This window comes from Eubalaena glacialis, chromosome 9, assembly GCF_028564815.1.
Source record: "Eubalaena glacialis isolate mEubGla1 chromosome 9, mEubGla1.1.hap2.+ XY, whole genome shotgun sequence".
Taxonomy (NCBI): Eukaryota; Metazoa; Chordata; class Mammalia; order Artiodactyla; family Balaenidae; genus Eubalaena; species Eubalaena glacialis.
The window spans coordinates 66,274,755-66,293,043 of NC_083724.1; the positions used below are offsets into that span (position 1 = coordinate 66,274,755).

The window sequence follows — 18,289 nt, forward strand, 5'->3', positions numbered from 1 at the left end:
CCCGCAAACCTGCCCGCTCCAGTCCTACTTCTCATCTAAGGGTGTATAATCATATATTATTATATTTACATAAATATGCCTCAGTAATATTTGGCGTCCACCTTTTGATATTCTTACACTATTCTTGTAGTGTTTGCGAGCTTTTCTGTCATGTGGAAGTTCCTAATACATTTAACAAATCCCTTATTGATAGACACTTTATTTCCTTCAAAATTTTTTGCTTTAATTTAAAATGATTCACTAACATTCTTGTCCATATCTTTGCTCTGTTGTACATGTGATTTAGCTGTGTAAATGCCTAGAAGTATAATTGCTTGGTCTTCAAGTTTATGGATTTATAATTTGTGATAGGTATTACATAAAGTTAGTACTAGTTTATACTCTACAGTAGTAAACACTATTTTTGATTGTAGAACTATGCTGGCTTTGGGGTTTTAGAGAGATAACCATGTACTAGACTAAGGTTGTAACTATATCTATATTGATATATTTCATAAGTTAGGAAGGGGGAGTACTTTAGCTCTGATATGTTTCTAACTACTTTAATCCTTCAGACTTGAAACCATATTTTGGAGTTCAAAAATAGTGTTTATATGAGTAAGTATAAAGAATTATACTTTTGGGGCTATGTTTCTGGAAGGTGTGGAAAGAAAGCAAGTTTATTTTCTAAGAGCACAGTGTGGTTTACTTTGATGTTAAATGTCAGTTCAAAAACAAGCTCCATTTTAAAACACTGTAAGTTCAACACCTCCCTCTAGTGGCAAAAAGAAAAACTCACTCAATTTCCTCTATCCTTAATGTGATTTTATTTGTTACACACACACACACACACACACACACACACACACACACACACACACACACACACACTTCACTGTAAGGATCCAGGTAGCTTTGGTTTGATGAGAAAATAAATTCTGTGACAAAAATTAAAAAAATTTATTTAGGAGCAGGCAAGTTAATTTTGATGTATAACTGCATGAGGTATTTTACAGTTCTTTTGGAATTTTCTTTTATGTTATAATATACTCCAGACATGGAATGCATTGATTAAACCATACACCTATTATAAATATTTGAACATACAAAAAATAATAGGGATTAATATATAATATATAATTAATACTCAATATAACCAACCAATACCATTAATATAGCCAACACTTACCATCTAGATCATGTGTTTGTCATATTTGCTTAAGAATTCATAACAAATTTTATATCAGTGAAGACTGAATCACTTCACCATCCCACTACCACCTCACCGCCAAAAGATAACCATCATTCTGAAGTTGGTGTTTAATTTTCTGTCTGTAAACATTGACGATATATCATTTTTTTAGTATTTTGTGTATTTTTAAAATATACATACAGTATCACACAGTATGAGTCTTTGTCCAACTTGTCTTTCTCACTTGTGTTTTTGAGACTTAGCCAAGTTAATAAACTATCTCTGGTTCATTCAATTTAACTGATCTATAGTATTTTATCCTATGCATATGTCATAATTAGTTTATCCATTACTGGATTGATTGAGATTTAAGTTCTTTCCAAGTTTCAATTATTGCAGACAATGCTTCCATGAACATCAAATATTTTTGTTTATGTGGGATGTATTTAGTGTGTATGCAATTATTAAGAGGTAAAATATATGCTAAATTATTCTCCCGAGGGGTTGTATCAATTTGAGAGAAGAGTTTCTCTTCCCTTGCAGTCTCTTGAACTCTTGGTATTTTTCAGATTTAATTTCTATTTAAATTTATTTTTGTCTGCGTCGGGTCTTAGTTGAGACATGCAGGATCTTTTGTTGGGGCACGCGGGCTTCTCTCTAGTTGTGGCATGCGGGTTTTTTTCTCTCTCTAGTTGCGCGCAGGCTCCAGAGAGCATGGGCTCTGTAGTTTGCCGCACGCGGGCCCTCTAGTTGAGGAGTGCGGGCCCAGTAGTGGCGCTCGGGCTTAGTTGCCCTGCGGCATAGGTGGGATCTTAGTTCCACGACCAGGGATCGAACCTGGGTCCCCTGCACTGGAAGGTGGACCCTTTACCACTGGACCACCGGGGAAGTCCCCAGATTTAATTTATTTTGCAATAGGATGCATGTGAAATTGTCTCTCGCTCTTGCTTAAATTTCTGTTTCCCTGACGTGGAGCATGTTATGTTTATTGGCCATTCATGTTTCTTCTTTTGTGAACTGCAATTTTATATATTTTCCCCTTTTCCTTTTGGATTGTTTGTATATTCTTACTGATTTATAAGAGTTTTTAATATATTTGGTTGCTTGGTTACTTAAATCTCCATGGCAAACATCTTTTTCCTCTTTGTGGAGACGTGGAGACAATCCACATTGTGTTTGATGTGCACTTTTAAATTTTAATGTAGTTGAATGTATCAGTTTTTTCCTTTATTGATAGTGCTTTTTATGTCTTGTATAATCTAAAGTCATAAAGAAAAATATATTTTTCTGTATAGAGCATGAGGGAGGGTCTAATTTTATTTTTTCCAAATGGATAACCAAATGTCCCTGTACTAGTTATTCACTTGTCTATTCTGTTACCACTTATTGATTTAAAATGTCATCTCTGTCATATTTCAAGTTCCTTTATATCTAAGGTTTGGTTCCTGGTGCTCTGTTCTGTTTCACTTACATGTTGGTCTATTTCTGAACCAATACTAAACTGTTTTATTTACCATGGCTTTAGAGTAAATCAGATAGGGCAAGTTCCCTTCTCCATATTCTTAATATTTTTTTTGGGGGGGGGTGAGGAGGAGAGTTATTCTTATCCTTTTAATCTTCCATGTGAATTTGAGAATTGGCTTGTTACATTCCACCAAGAAACCTTGCTGTAATTTTTATTGGAATTGAATTGGATTTATAGGTCCGTTCGGCATAAATTGACATCCTTAATTTGTTCTGTTTTCCATCCTTTTATATTTTTGTTCTATTTTTGAGGAGACTTCTTCAATTTTATATAGCAACTTTTCTTTTGAATTCTCATTTCTGCTTTTGGGTTTTTAATTTCCAAGAGCTGTTTCTTGTCTTTTGGCTATACATTTTTATAGTAGAGTCTTCTTATTTCATGTTTGTAATACCTTATTTTAGCTCTCTGAGGATGGAAGTCATACTTGCTTTGAAGGTGGTTCCCCTCATTCTTCCCCCCTAGATTGTCTTTGTTTTTTCTGAGTGTTTGACCCCATTTGTCTGAGTCTCACATGAGAAGCTTTCCTCAAATGTCTGCTGATCCTTGGCTGTATGTTCATTTTTAAGAAGGAAGCACTAAAAAGCTGGGAGAAAGCTCTGCGTATGTGGAGCCCTTCCATTTAATTGGGGAACCTTAAAAATGCCAGGATCTGCAGCTCTTTTCCCTTGGACTGGTGGTTTCCCCACAAAGGAGTCTTCTAGTCTCCTCCTTGTGCTTATAGCACCTTAAGTGTAGGAGTCAATGTCCTGGGAGCTGAAGAGAGAAAGGGAGCCGTGAAGTCTCACTGCCCACTATTTCCCAATCTCCTAATTTTTAATAAGGTGTCTTACCCTGACCTTCAGTTGTGTCTGGTTTTCATGACCTCAGAACCTTTTTGGGGCAACCTTTCTTGTTAGTAAATAAACTTTCTCTTTTTCCAGGATGGAGAGGGGACTTTGTCAGGGAGGGAGTTGGCAGAGGAGATCTGAGGACATAACTAACTGCTGCTTACAGAGGCTTCCAACAGTGTTCTGTATTCATTGCTACCCCATGGCTTGGCTTCAGGGATGATTGCTGCTCCCAATTTCTGATCTTTTATGGATGTGAATTCAGCTTGCTATTAGGCTCTTCCCTTTTTGAGTATTTAACAAAGTTCAGAAAGCTGAAACCTGTCATTTATCACTTGTCCATTTACTTTCCATCTTGCAAATTTGCTTTTGACATCTCTTGTTGGCTGTCATCTTTTCTGCCACTCATTTTTTTTTTTTAATTTTTGTTTATTTTATTTATTCATTTATGGCTGTGTTGGGTCTTCGTTTCTGTGCGAGGGCTTTCTCTAGTTATGGCAAGTGGGGGCCTCTCTTCATTGCGGTGCGCGGACCTCTCATTATCGCGGCCTCTCTTGTTGCGGAGCACAGGCTCCAGACGCGCAGGCTCAGTAATTGTGGCTCACGGGCCTAGTTGCTCCGCGGCATGTGGGATCCTCCCAGACCAGGGCTCGAACCCGTGTTCCCTGCATTGGCAGGCAGATTCTCAACCACTGCGCCACCAGGGAAGCCCTCACTTTCTTTTTAAATTAATTAATCAATTAATTTTCAGCTGCGTTGGGTCTTCATTGCTGCGTACGGGCTTTCTTTTTAGTTGCATCTTAGTTGCTCCGCGGCATGTGGGATTTTCCCAGACCAGGGCTCAAACCCGTGTCCCCTGCATTGGCAGGCCGACTCCCAACCACTGCGCCACCAGGGAAGTCCCTCTGCCACTCATTTTTATTCTATCTTCATTTAAGTGGGATTTCAGGAGCAAGCAGAGATGATTGGGTAGCTTTGATCCAATCTGTTTAACTGGTGGTGCCCTCTTTCTGCTCTTTCTACATATGACCTTCTGAGACCTTAGAGTCTCACTTTTCATCTCATATTTGAGCTCTGGTTTTACTGAATGTTTTTTAGTATTAAAAGCAGCTAGGGTGCTGGGTTTCATAGCTACAGTTTTTTTTTTCTTTCCAGTTTTATTGAGACATACTTGACATATATACTCTATAAGTTTAAGGTGTACAACATGAATGATTTGATATATGTATATACTGCAAAATGATTACAAGTTTAGTTAACTTCCATTACCTCACACAGTTACAAATTGTTTTTTCTTGAGATGAGAACTTTTAAGATCTACTCTCTTAGCAGCTTTCAAATATACAATATGGTAATGTTAACTATAGCCATCATGCTGTACATCATATCTTAATATTCAATTTATAAAATTTTTATAAAATAAAATTTTTACGGCATACAGTATTACAGTCTTTCCATAATACAGTATTGGAAACATTGTTAAATTAAAAAAACCACTTACCTGTGATCATGGGCTAATACTCAGTTTCTCCAATTATTAGAGAGAGATGTACTATATGGCAATGTGAATCTTTGAAGGCGAAGTTATAAAACAGTAAGAAAACTAGCACATTATTAATTTTATAGTAAATATCACTCACCTTGTGCCTATGTCAGGATAGACTATCTACTTCAATACAGATCTTGCACATGATGTTCAACGCGATGAATACTTAGGTGATGATGCTGACAAAAGCATCTCATATAGTTCTTGCTGTACAGTTATTCAATTTTCACACGAAAACACACACATACACAACAGATAAGTTTATTAACTGTATGGCATGATGATTATTTACTATTCATTAAGTGGAAGTGGGTCATATAAAGGTCTTCATCCTTGTCATCTTCATGTTGAGTAGGCTGAGGAGGAGGAGGAGGAGGGGTTGGTCTTGCTGTCTCAGGGGTGGCAGTGGTGGAAGAGATGGAGGAGATGGAAGGGGAGGCAGGAGAGACAGGCACACTTGGTGTAACTTTATGGAAATACATTGTCATTTCTGTCTGCCATTTTTGCTTTTTCATTTCTCTAAAAATGTTTCTATATGATACCAATTCTTCTTTCATTGTTTGCTTTAGTTTCAGTGTCCATGTCATAGAAGGGTCCATGTTGTAAAAGAAGTCAAAAGCAGTCTTGAAATCAGCACCCTTCTACCAGATTGTCTAATGTCAATTTGTTTTCTGGCACTGCTTCTTCTATGTCTTCTTCCTTATCATCTGACACTGGTTTAGAAACACTCACCTCCAGCAGGAAATCTTCTGTTAATTCCTCTGGTGTGCTGTCTCAGCTCTTGAACTTCTCCAAGATTCATATCTTGAAACCCTTCACCCCCCCATTTTTTTTTTTTTTTTTAACCGTATCTATGATCTCTTTCATGATTTCCTTGATTGGCTCTGTCGTAAATTCTGTGAAGTCATGGACAACATCTGGCCACAGTTTTCTGTAGCAGGGATTTATTGTTTCCGGATTGATGGCTTTCACAGCTTTTTCTGTAACAACAATGGCATTTTTTCAATGCTGTAATCCTTCCAGACTTTTATGATGTTCTCTCAATCAAGGTTTTCTTCCATAGCACTGACCATCCTTTCTATAGAGTACCATGTATAATGAGTGTTAAAGGTTCTTATGACCCCCTGATCTAGAGGCTGAATTAGAGATGTTGTATTTGGGACAAGTGGACCATTTTATTGTCTTTGGTGTTAAACTTATGGGGTTCTGGGTGGCCAGGGGCATGTCCAATAACAAAAGAACTTTAAAAGGCAGTCCCTAACTGGCAAGGTATTTCCTGACTACAGGGACAAAGCATCGATGGAACCAATGCAGAAAACGTATTCTTGTTGTTTAGACCTTCTTGTTGTACAACCAAAGGACTGGCAGCTCAGGGGTTAGCAGCTTTGTAGATAAGGGCAGTACTGATCATAAATCCAACTGCATTTGCACAAAACAATAGAGTTAGCCTATCCCTTCCTACCTTAAACCCTGGTGCTTGCTTCTCTTCCTTATGAATAAATGTCCTTTGGGCATTTTTTTCCAGAATAGGGCATTTTTGTCTGCATTAAAAACCTGTTCAGGCAAATATCGTTTCTCCTCAATGATTTTCTTTTTTTAAATTGAATTATAGTTGATTTACAATGTTGCGCTATTTTCTGCTGTACAGCAGTGACTCAATTATACACAATATACATTTAAAAAATATTCTTTTCCATTATGGTTTATCCCAGGAGATTGGATATAGTTCCCTGTGCTCTACAGTAGGACCTTGTTGTTTATCCATTCTAAATGTAATAGTTTGCATCTACTAACCCCAAACTCCAGTCCATTCCTCTCCCTCCCCCCCTTCCCCTTGGTAACTACAAGTCTGTTCTCTATGTCAGTGAGTCTGTTTCTGTTTTGTAGATAACTTCATTTGTGCCATATTTTAGCCCTCAGTGATTTTCTTCAAGGCATCTGGGAACTTGTCTGCTGCCTCTTGGTTGTCAGAAGTTGCCTCTTCTGTTATCTTGGCATTTTTAAAGCCAAACCTCTTTTTAAAATTATCAAACCATTCTTTGCTGGCATTAAATTCTCCAGCTTTAGATCCTTCACCATCCTTTTGCTTTAAGTTGTCATATAGTGACTTCGCTTTTTCTCTAATCATATTAGAGTCTATAGGTATGCCTTTCTCAGAGCAATGCTGCACCCACATAAAAGCTGCCTTTTCAATATAAGATAAAAAAGGTATATTGCAAAAGTGCAAAGTTTTCTCACCTGCTATTGTAGCTGCAGCCATGGCCTCACTAATTTCCTTTTCTTTTTTTTATAATGGTCCTTAACACTGGATTCATTTATCTTGAAATGGCAGGCAGTCACAGCTGCAGACCTGAATCTATGGTGCCAGCAAGTAATTCAGCTTTTTCTTGTAATGTCATGATTTTTCTTTGCTTCTTGGGGCCACTTCCAGCATCACTAGTGGTACTTCATAGGGGTCCCATGTTGTTATTCAAGGTTTACGGTATTGCACTAAACACAATGAAAACGTGAGAACCGAGAGAGAGATCACTTTTTGCTGCGATATGAAGCTTACTGGAGAGATGAACTGCTCATGTGGAGATGAGTAGCATGTGCATTTTAAGCAGATACTTGCAACACTTGAGCAATGCCATAGGAGGTGGCTACAAAATTATTACAGTAGTACACTATGGACTGCAGTTAATTTTATGCAGTTATGATTTAATACTGCATCTTTATGTTTGTTTACATTTCTTTCGGCTGTGAGCGAGGCCATGTAGTCTGTGTGTTCATAAGTTTTGATAAATTTTAACGTTTTATAATAGATTTATATATTTTTTATGGTAGTAAATGATAAAATAGATTAGAATCTACATATTTTATGCATTCTTGACATACCTAACTTTTTCTTATTTTTTTGATATTTCTAGGCTATGCAGTTTGTGAGTTTTTTCAACTTGTCACAAATCTCCAAAAAATTATCCAATGTATTTATTGAAAAAAAATCTACGTATAAATGGACCCATGCAGTTCAAACACATACCCATGTTGTTCAGGGGTCAACTGTGTATATAATATATACACATACGCATCTGTATACTTTTATACCATATTTTATTTATCTATTTATCCATTGATGGACATTAAGGTTATTTCCATGTCTTGGCTGTTGTATTGAGGTTGTTGATTTTCAAGGCCACCAGGAGTTGGGGGAAGGGAGTGTGGAATTAGGGCGAGTTTAATTTATTTATTTTTATTTTTGGCTGTGTTGGGTCTTCGTTTCTGTGCGAGGGCTTTCTCTAGTTGCGGCGAGCGGGGGCCACTCTTCATCGCGGTGCGCGGGCCTCTCACTATCGCGGCCTCTCTTGTTGCGAAGCACAGGCTCCAGACGCGCAGGCTCAGCAGCCGTGGCTCACGGGCCTAGTTGCTCCGCGGCATGTGGGATCTTCCCAGACCAGGGCTCGAACCCGTGTCCCCTGCATTGGCAGGCAGATTCTCAACCACTGCGCCACCAGGGAAGCCCAGGGCGAGTTTAAATGCTATAAAGCTTGCTATTCTTACTGAGATTCAGCTGATTTTCTTGAATAAATGCTTCTTAGATTTTTGCAAGCCTTTGGTTAATTTTCAGTTATGAAAAATTTGATTTTGACATTTTTTGCCAGTGTTCTTGTTACTTTAATGGAGGAAAGAATTATTGGTGGTCCTTACTCTGCCCTTCTGGAACTTACTTATGTTCTCTGAAGATATTCTGAAGTTTTCTTCTCTTTGTATATACTCCTCTCAGGGAATGTTTTTGCCCTCCCTATTTGATTTAGATTCCATCTTTCATGTTGGGGAATTTTTTCAAGTACTGTGTTTTCTTATGTTTAAGAGTGAGGGACTGAAAAACTTATTAGAACTTTTTGAGTGTTGGGTTAGCTCTTTCAACCATGATCTTCACTGTAGGGTTATCTGGTGGATATTTGAAAGAGATAGATAAAATCCTTCTACCTTCCCCAAATAACTTAAGAAGATGTAGGAAGTAGAAAACTTGATTGAGTCATTGTCAAAATTCCAGGCTCATACTGCTTCACCAATGAATAGAAAGAAACATTCAAGGAGCAAATAATTTCAGTCTTACATAAACTTTGCCAGAGAATGAAAACTTGATAACATAACAAACTAATAATCTTGATACTAAACTGACAAGGATACAAGGAAAGATAATTATAGCCAATCTCACTCATGAATATAGGTGCAAAAATATTATACAAATTTTTTAGCCAACTGAGTGTAGCAAAATGGAAAAAAGATATAATATAAAAAGCCTTTATACAAGAAATGCCAAGTAAGTCTAACATTAGAAAACCAATCAAGGTAATTTTAATTAATGTAATCTGTTAACTTTATTATGTAATATAAGTTTCTTGGGTATGTGAATAGAATTCCTAAAAACTACACTACGCTGAGGAAAACAGTTTTTTTAGTAAAAACTATATAGGTGTGTTTATATCCATATCTAATAATGTATAGTAATTATCACATAATATTAGTGACTACTTGACCTCTGCATTAAAACTGTGATTTTTAGGTCAGATTTTCATCTACATCTTGAAAGACTTTTATTTGAAAGCTGTTTGTTAAGTAATATTTAATATAAGTCAAGTATCATAAAGTAAAAGCCCTATCTGATCGGCCATTCATTTTCCAGTTTTTTTAAATAGGATTAAATTCAAACTCACATGGAATGATGGGCATACATTAGTGTAGTATTTAGAATGATTGTTTTCTTTCTATACTATTTATCAATAGAATGGGAATCACAAGTCATCTTTTCTTATAAATAAATCTTGTGAGACTTCCTGAATAATTTCTTTTACTTGATTTAATAAATATTGTTTGAAATAATTGCCATCAACTAGGAGATAAGTATTTTTGGTTATAGACTTTGTTTTTATTTCAAATTATTTGTGTTACTTTGTGATTGGCCTTGTAAATTGCTATTTATTCATTTTAATGTGTACACAGTAGTCTAAGTGAATGGTTGAAAGATGGAGATTATGTATTTGTAAATCAAGGAGGCATGTATTTTAACAGTGGATTTGAATTAATACTACTGATTGCTTGAAGGAGGAGGTCCTATTATATAGAATAATAGTGATATCTTATACTTGTGTAGTATTTAATGGTCTTAAACGTGCTTTCATATATGAAGGTACTCTTATGATGTAATCAGATTACATAAGGCTGTTCATCATACCATTTGCTTCTGAGTGTTATGATAAAAACGGTGAGTGCTGTCTGTTGGTTGTAGGCAATGTTGACACACTCGTGCTATGCTACCTAGCTTTGTTCTTATCTATGATAGTTTAAAGATTAAAAACATGTAAGTTGATGAACTTCAATTAAGGAGTTTCCATTACCTGCAGAAAATAATTCTTAAGAGTTCATGTGTACTTGGCTATAGAGTAGTAATTATAAATGAGGGGATGTGGAGAGAAGGAATTAAAGTAAATTTTGTTCTTCATCCTTTGACTGTGGACTATACTGCCGGTTACTTTCCAGACTAGAATCTTTTATAGAGAATTATATTTGGTGCTTGCAACATTCTCACTCAGGTTCTGATGACACCTTTTGAGTGGCTAGGGATACTTGGATGCATGTATAAATATATGTTTGTATGTTCTTGAATAAGATTATGCTGGTGAGGGGAAGGTGGGAAAAAGAGCTTTGTCAAAGACCTTAAGTAGGAAAGATGAATCTAGATTAGTTACTGTGGAAAATATCTTTGATATGTGTGTTAACTTTATATTTGAACTTCCATAAAATTCAACTCTGATTTCTGAGTTTAGTTGGAAAAGAAGATAGAGAGATTTAAGTAGAACTACCTGATGTTATTTTTCTTTCAGTAGTACAGCAAAGATTTAAAAACTTGAACACTGAAGAGAAAATGAAATACAGCCATCTAGTGGCTGCAACTTAAAAAGCTCTAAGCATAGTTAAAGTACCATGAGCTCACATAAAAATCTCTCAAGGGTCATTATTAGGCATTCAAGCTAATCATTCCTTATCACACAAAGGAGCAATACACATTTGTATTACTAAACATTTTAATCAAATTTTAATGAGAAGGGAAAACCTAATATATGTCAGTTGAACTATAACATTATGTAAATACCCTCAGAGGTCAATTGAACTAGAGTAAAATTATAGTAAGCTATCTACATTTTCAATTGTAGTATGTATTAAACAGATTTTTTAAACATCTTTATTGGAGTATAATTGCTTTACAATGTTGTGTTAGTTTCTGCTGTATAACAAAGTGAATCAGCTATATGTATACATATATCCCCATATCCCCTCCCTCTAGCGTCTCCCTCCCACCCTCCCTATCCCACCCTTCTAGGGGGTCACAAAGCACCTAGCTGATCTCCCTGTGCTATGCAGCTGCTTCCCACTAGCTATTTTACATTTGGTAGTGTATATATGTCCATGCCACTCTCTCACTTCGTCCCAGCTTGCCCATGCCCCTCCCTGTGTCCTCAAGTCCATTCTCTATGTCTGTGTCTCTATTCCTGTCCTGCCCATAGATTCTTCATAACCATTTTTTTTTTTTTAGATTCCATATATATGTGTCAGCATACAGTATTTGTTTTTCTCTTTCTGACTTACTTCACTCTGTATGACGGACTCTAGGTCCATCCACCTCACTACAAATAACTCAATTTCATTTCTTTTTATGGCTGAGTAATATTCCATTGTATATATGTGCCACATCTTCTTTATCCATTCATCTGTCGATGGACACTTAGGTTACTTCCATGTCCTGGCTATTGTAAATAGAGCTGCAGTGAACACTGGGGTGCATGACTCTTTTTGAATTATGGTTTTCTCAGGGTATATGCCCAGTAGTGGGATTGCTGGGTCGTATGGTAGTTCTATTTTTAGTTTTTTAAGGAACCTCCATACTGTTCTCCTTAGTGGCTGTATCAATTTACATTCCCACCAACAGTGCAAGAGGGTTCCCTTTTCTCCACACCCTCTCCAGCATTTATTGTTTGTAGATTTTTTGATGGTGGCTCTTCTGACCGGTGTGAGGTGATACCTCATTGTAGTTTTGATTTGCATTTCTCTAATGATTAGTGATGTTGAGCATCCTTTCATGTGTTTGTTGGCAACCTGTATATCTTGTTTGGAGAAATGTCTGTTTAGGTCTTCTGCCCATTTATGGATTGGGTTGTTCAGTTTTTTTATGATATTGACCTGCACGAGCTGCTTGTATATTTTGGAGATTAATCCTTTGTCAGTTGCTTCATTTGCAAATATTTTCTCCCATTCTGAGGGTGTTTTCGTCTTGTTAATGGTTTCCTTTGCTGTGCAAAAGCTTTTAAGTTTCATTAGATCCCATTTGTTTCTTTTTGTATTTATTTCCATTTCTCTAGGAGGTGGGTCAAAAAGGATCTTGCTGTGATTTATGTCATAGAGTGTTCTGCCTATGTTTTCCTCTAAGAGTTTGATAGTGTCTGGCCTTACATTTAGGTCTTTAATCCATTTTGAGTTTAGTTTTGTGTATGGTGTTATGGAGTGTTCTAATTTCATTCTTTCACATGTAGCTGTCCAGTTTTCCCAGCACCACTTATTGAAGAGGCTGCTTTTCTCCATTATATACTTTTGCCTCCTTTATCAAAGTTAAGGTGACCATATGTGCATGGGTTTATCTCTGAGCATTCTATCCTGTTCCATTGGTCTATATTTCTGTTTTTGTGCCAGTACCATACTGTCTTGATTACTGTAGCTTTGTAGTATAGCCTGAAGTCAGGGAGCCTGATTCCTCCAGTTCCATTTTTCCTTCTCAGGATTGCTTTGCCTATTCGGGGTCTTTTGTATTTCGATAGAAATTGTGAAATTTTTTGTTCTAGTTCTGTGGAAAATGCCATTGGTAGTTTGGTATGGATTGCACTGGATCTGTAGATTGCTTTGGGTAGTATAGTCATTTTCACAATATTGATTCTTCCAATCCAAGAACATGGTATATCTCTCCATCTATTTGTATTATCTTTAATTTCTTTCATCAGTGTCTTATAGTTTTCTGCATACAGGTCTTTTGTCTCCTTAGGTAGGTTTATTCCTAGGTATTTTATTCTTTTTGTTGCAATGGTAAATGGGAGTGTTTCCTTAATTTCTCTTTCAGATTTTTCATCATTAGTGTATAGGAATGCAAGAGATTTCTGTGCATTAATTCTGTATCCTGCTACTCTACCAAATTCATTGATTAGCTCTAGTAGTTTTCTGGTAGCATCTTTAGGATTCTGTATGTATAGTATCATGCCATCTGCAAACAGTGACAGTTTTACTTCTTCTTTTGCGATTTGGCTTCCTGTTATTTCTGTTTCTTCTCTGATTGCTGTGGCTAAAACTTACAAAACTATGTTGAATAATAGTGGTGAGAGTGGGCCACCTTGTCTTGTTCCTATCTTAGAGGAAATGCTTTCAGTTTTTCACCATTGAGAACGATGTTGGCTGTGGGTTTGTCATATATGGCCTTTGTTATGTTGAGGTAGGTTCGCTCTATGCCTACTTTCTGGAGAGTTTTTATCATAAATAGGTGTTGAATTTTGTCAAAAGCTTTTTCTGCATCTATTGAGATTATCATATGGTTTTTCTCCTTCAGTTTGTTAATATGATGTATCACATTGAATGATTTGCATATATTGAAGAATCCTTGCATTCCTGGGATAAACCCCACTTGATCATGGTGTATGATCCTCTTAATGTGCTGTTGGATTCTGTTTGCTGGTAGTTTGCTCAGGAGTTTTGCATCTCTATTCATCAGTGATACTGGCCTGTAGTTTTCTTTTTTTGTGACATCTTTGTCTGGTTTTGGTATCAGGGTTATGGTGGCCTCGTAGAATGAGCTTGGGAGTGCTCCTCCCTCTGCTATATTTTGGAAGAGTTTGAGAAGGATGGGTGTTAGCTCTTCTCTAAATGTTTGATAGAATTCGCCTGTGAAGCCATCTGGTCCTGGACTTTTGTTTGTTGGAAGATTTTTAATCACAGTTTCAATTTCAGTGCTTGTGTTTGGTCTGTTTATATTTTCTATTTCTTCCTGGTTCAGTCTCGGAAGGTTGTGCCTTTCTAAGAATTTGTGCATTTCTTCCAGGTTGTCCATTTTATTGGCATAGAGTTGCTTGTCGTAATCTCTTACGATCCTTTGTATTTCTGCAGTGTCAGTTGTTACTTCTTCTTCTTCATTTCTAATTCTGTTCATTTGAGTGTTCTCCCTTTTTTTCTTGATGAGTCTGGCTAATGGTTTATCAGTTTTCTTTATCTTCTCAACGAACCAGCTTTTAGTTTTATTGATCTTTGTAATGTTTCCTTCATTTCTTTTTCATTTATTTCTGGTCTTTATGATTACTTTCCTTCTGCTAACTTTGCGGTTTTTTGTTCTTCTTTCTCTAATATCTTTAGGTGTAAGGTTAGGTTGTTTATTTGAGGTTTTCCTTGTTTCTTGAGGTAGGATTGTATTGCTATAAACTTCCCTCTTAAAACTGCTTTTGCTGCATCCCATAGACTTTCGGTCGTCATGTTTTCATTGTCATTTGTGTCTAGGTATTTTTTGATTTCCTCAGTGATCTCTTGGTTTATTAGGAGCATATTGTTTAGCTTCCATGTGTTTGTATTTTTTACAGTTTTTTTTTCCTGTAATTGATATCTAGTCTCATAGCGTTGTGGTCAGAAAAGATACTTGATACGATTTCAGTTTTCTCAAATTTACCAAGGCTTGATTTGTGACCCAGGTTATGGTCTATCCTGGAGAATGTTCCATGAGCACTTGAGAAGAAAGTGTATTCTGTTGTTTTGGATGGAATGTCCTATAAATATCAATTAAGTCCATCTTGTGTAATGTGTCATTTAAAGCTTGTGTTTCCTTACTTATTTTCATTTTGGATGATCTGTCCATTGGTGAAAGTGGGGTGTTAAAGTCCCCTACTATTATTGTGTTACTGTTGATTTCCCCTTTTATGGCTGTTAGCATTTGCCTTATGTATTGAGGTGCTCCTATGTTGGGTGCATAAATGTTTACAATTGTTATATCTTTTTCTCAGATTGATTCCTTGATCATTATGTAGTGTCCTTCTTTGTCTCTTGTAATAGTCTTTATTTTAAAGTCTATTTTGTCTGATATGAGAATTGCTACTCCAGCTTTCTTTTGATTTCTATTTGCATGGAATATCTTTTTCCATCCCCTCACTTTTAGTCTGTATGTGTCCCTAGGTCTGAAGTGGGTCTCTTGTAGACAGCATATATACAGGTCTTGTTTTTGTATCCATTCAGCCAGTCTGTGTCTTTTGGTTGGAGCAGTTAATCCATTTACATTTAAGGTAATTATTGATATGTATATTCCTATTACCATTTTCTTAATTGTTTTGGGTTTGTTTTTGTAGGTCTTTTCCTTCTCTTGTGTTTCCTGCCTAGAGAAGTTCCTTTTGAATTTGTTGTGAAGCTGGTTTGGTGGTGCTGAATTCTCTTAACTTTTGCTTGTTGGTAAAGGTTTTAATTTCTCCATCAAATCTGAATGAGATCCTTGCTGGGTAGAGTAATCTTGGTTGTAGGTTTTTCCCTTTCATCACTTTAAATATGTTCTGCCACTCCCTTCTGACTTGCAGAGTTTCTGCTGAAAGATCAGCTGTTAACCTCATGGGGATTCCATTGTATGTTATTTGTTGCTTTTCCCTTGCTGCTTTTAATATTTTTTCTATGTATTTAATTTTTGATAGTTTGTTTAATATGTGTCTTGACATGTTTCTCCTTGGATTTATCTTGTATGGGACTCTCTGCGCTTCCTGGACTTGATTGACTATTTCCTTTCCCATGTAAGGGAAGTTTTCAAGTATAATCTCTTCAAATATTTTCTCAGTCCCTTTCTTTTTCTCTTCTTCCTCTGGGACCCCTATAATTCGAATGTTGGTACGTTTAATGTTGTCCCAGAGCTCTCTGAGACTGTCCTCAATTCTTTTCATTTTTTTCCTTTATTCTGCCCTGCGGTAGTTATTTCCACCATTTTATCTTCCAGGTCACTTACCGTCCTTCTGCCTCAGTTATTCTGCTACTGCTTCCTTCTGGAGAATTTTAAATTTCATTTATTGTGTTATTCATCTTTGTTTGTTTGCTCTTTAGTTCTTCTAGATCCTTGTTAAACGTTTCTTCTGTTTTCTCCAATCTATTTCCAAGATTTTGTATCATCTTTACTATGATTACTCTGAATTCTTTTTCAGGTAGACTGCCTATTTCCTCTTCATTTGTTTGGTCTGGTGTTTTTTTACCTTGCTCCTTCATCTGCTGCATATTTCTCGGTTTTCTCATTTTGTTTACTTGCTGTGTTTGGGGTCTCCTTTTCGCAGGCTGCAGGTTTGTAGTTCCCTTGTTTTTGGTGTCTGTCCCCAGTGGGTGAGGTTGGTTGAGTTGCTTGTGTAGGCTTCCTGTTGGAGGGGACTGGTGCCTGTGTTCTGGTGGGTGGGGCTGTATCTTTTCTTTCTGGTGGGCAGAGCCGCATCTGGTGATGTGTTTTGGGGTGCCTGTGACCTTATTATGATTTTAGGCAGCCTCTCTGCTAATGGGTGGGGTTGTGTTCCTGTCTTGCTAGTTGTTTGGCATGGGGTGTCCAGCACTGGAGCTTGCTTGCCGTTGGGTGGAGCTGTGTCTTAACGTTGAGACTGAGATCTCTGGGAGAGCTGTCACCAATTTATATTACATGGGACTGGGAGGTCTGTGGTCGTCCAGTGTCCTGAACTCGGCTCTCCCACCTTGGAGGCTCAAGCCTGACACCAGGCTGGAGCATCACGACCCTGTCAGCCACACAGCTCAGAAGAAAAGGGAGAAAAAATATTTATGAACATAAAAAAAATAATAATAAAAAAAGAAGAGAGCAACCAAACCAATAAACAAATCCACCAATGATAACAAGTGCTAAAAACTAATCTAAGATAAACATGAAAATCAGAAACAAATCAGTCGCAGACAGCAAACCCCAAGTCTACAGTTGCTCCCAAAGTCCACTGCCTCAATTTTGGGACTATTTGTCTGTACAGGTATTCCACAGATGCAGGGTACATCAAGTTGATTGTGGCGATTTAATCCACTGCTCTTGAGGCTGCATGGAGAAACTTCCCTTTCTCTTCTTTGCTCGCACAGCTCCTGGGGTTCAGCTTTGGTTTTGGCCCCACCTCTGCGTGTAGGTCGCTGTCAGTTATCTTTTTCCTACCCAGACCGGAGGGGTTTAAGCAGCGGCTGATTAGGGGGCTCTGGCTCATTCAAGCTGGGGGGAGGGATGGGACAGTAGTCAGAATTGGAATGTGGGGCGAGCCTGTGGTGGCAGAAGCCAGCGTGACATTGCAACAGCCTGAGGCGTGCTGTGTGTTCTCCTGGGGAAGTTGTCCCTGGATCACGGGACCCTGGCAGTGACGGTCTGCATAGGCTCCATGGGTGGGTTGTGTGTGTGTGGATAGTGACCTGTGCTTGCACACAGCATTCTTCACGCCTGCGTTAGTGTTTCATGCCCATCTCTGTGGTCCGAGCTGATAGCCATGGCTCACGCCTGTCTCTGGAGCTTGTTTAGGCGGTGCTCTGCCTCCTGTGGGCAGATGGGGAGGAATCCCCTCTCCTTGCGCACCCCGAAACAAAGGTCTCTTGCCTCTTCAGCAGGTCCAGACTTTTTCCCAGACTCCCTCCCGGCTAGCTGTGGCGCACTAGCCCCTTCAGGCTGTGTTCACGCAGCCAACCCCAGTCCTCTCCCTGGGATCTGATCTCCGAAGCCCAAGCCTCAGTTCCTAGCCCCCACCCGCCCCGGCGGGTGAGCCGATAAGCCTCTCAGGCTGGTGAGTGCTGGTTGGCACTGATGCTCTGTGAGGGAATCTATCTGCTTTGCCCTCTGCACCCCTGTTGCTGCGCTCTCCTCTGTGGCTCCGAAGTTCCCCAACCCCCACCCCCCCTGCTGTCTCCGCCAGTGAAGGGGCTTCCTAGTGTGTGGAAACTTTTCCTCCTTCACAGCTCCCTCCCAGAGGTGCAGGTCCTGTCCCTATTCTTTTGTCTCTGTATTTTCTTTTTTCTTTTGCCCTACCCAGGTACGTGGGGATTTTCTTGCCTTTTGAGAAGTCTGAGGTCTTCTGCCAGCATTCAGTAGGTGTTCTGTAGTTGTTCCACATGTAGATTTTTTTTTTTTAATTTATTTATTTTTGGCTGCATTGGGTCTTCATTGCTACGCG

The 18,289-nt window shown here is 38.1% G+C and overlaps 1 protein-coding gene across 6 annotated transcripts in view; it reads left to right on the forward strand.

Moving 5' to 3' along the window:
• Window positions 1-18,289, forward strand: part of CCDC171 (coiled-coil domain containing 171) — a 355,460-nt gene that overhangs the window by 52,406 nt on the left and 284,765 nt on the right. The gene's annotated exons all lie outside the window — the stretch shown is intronic.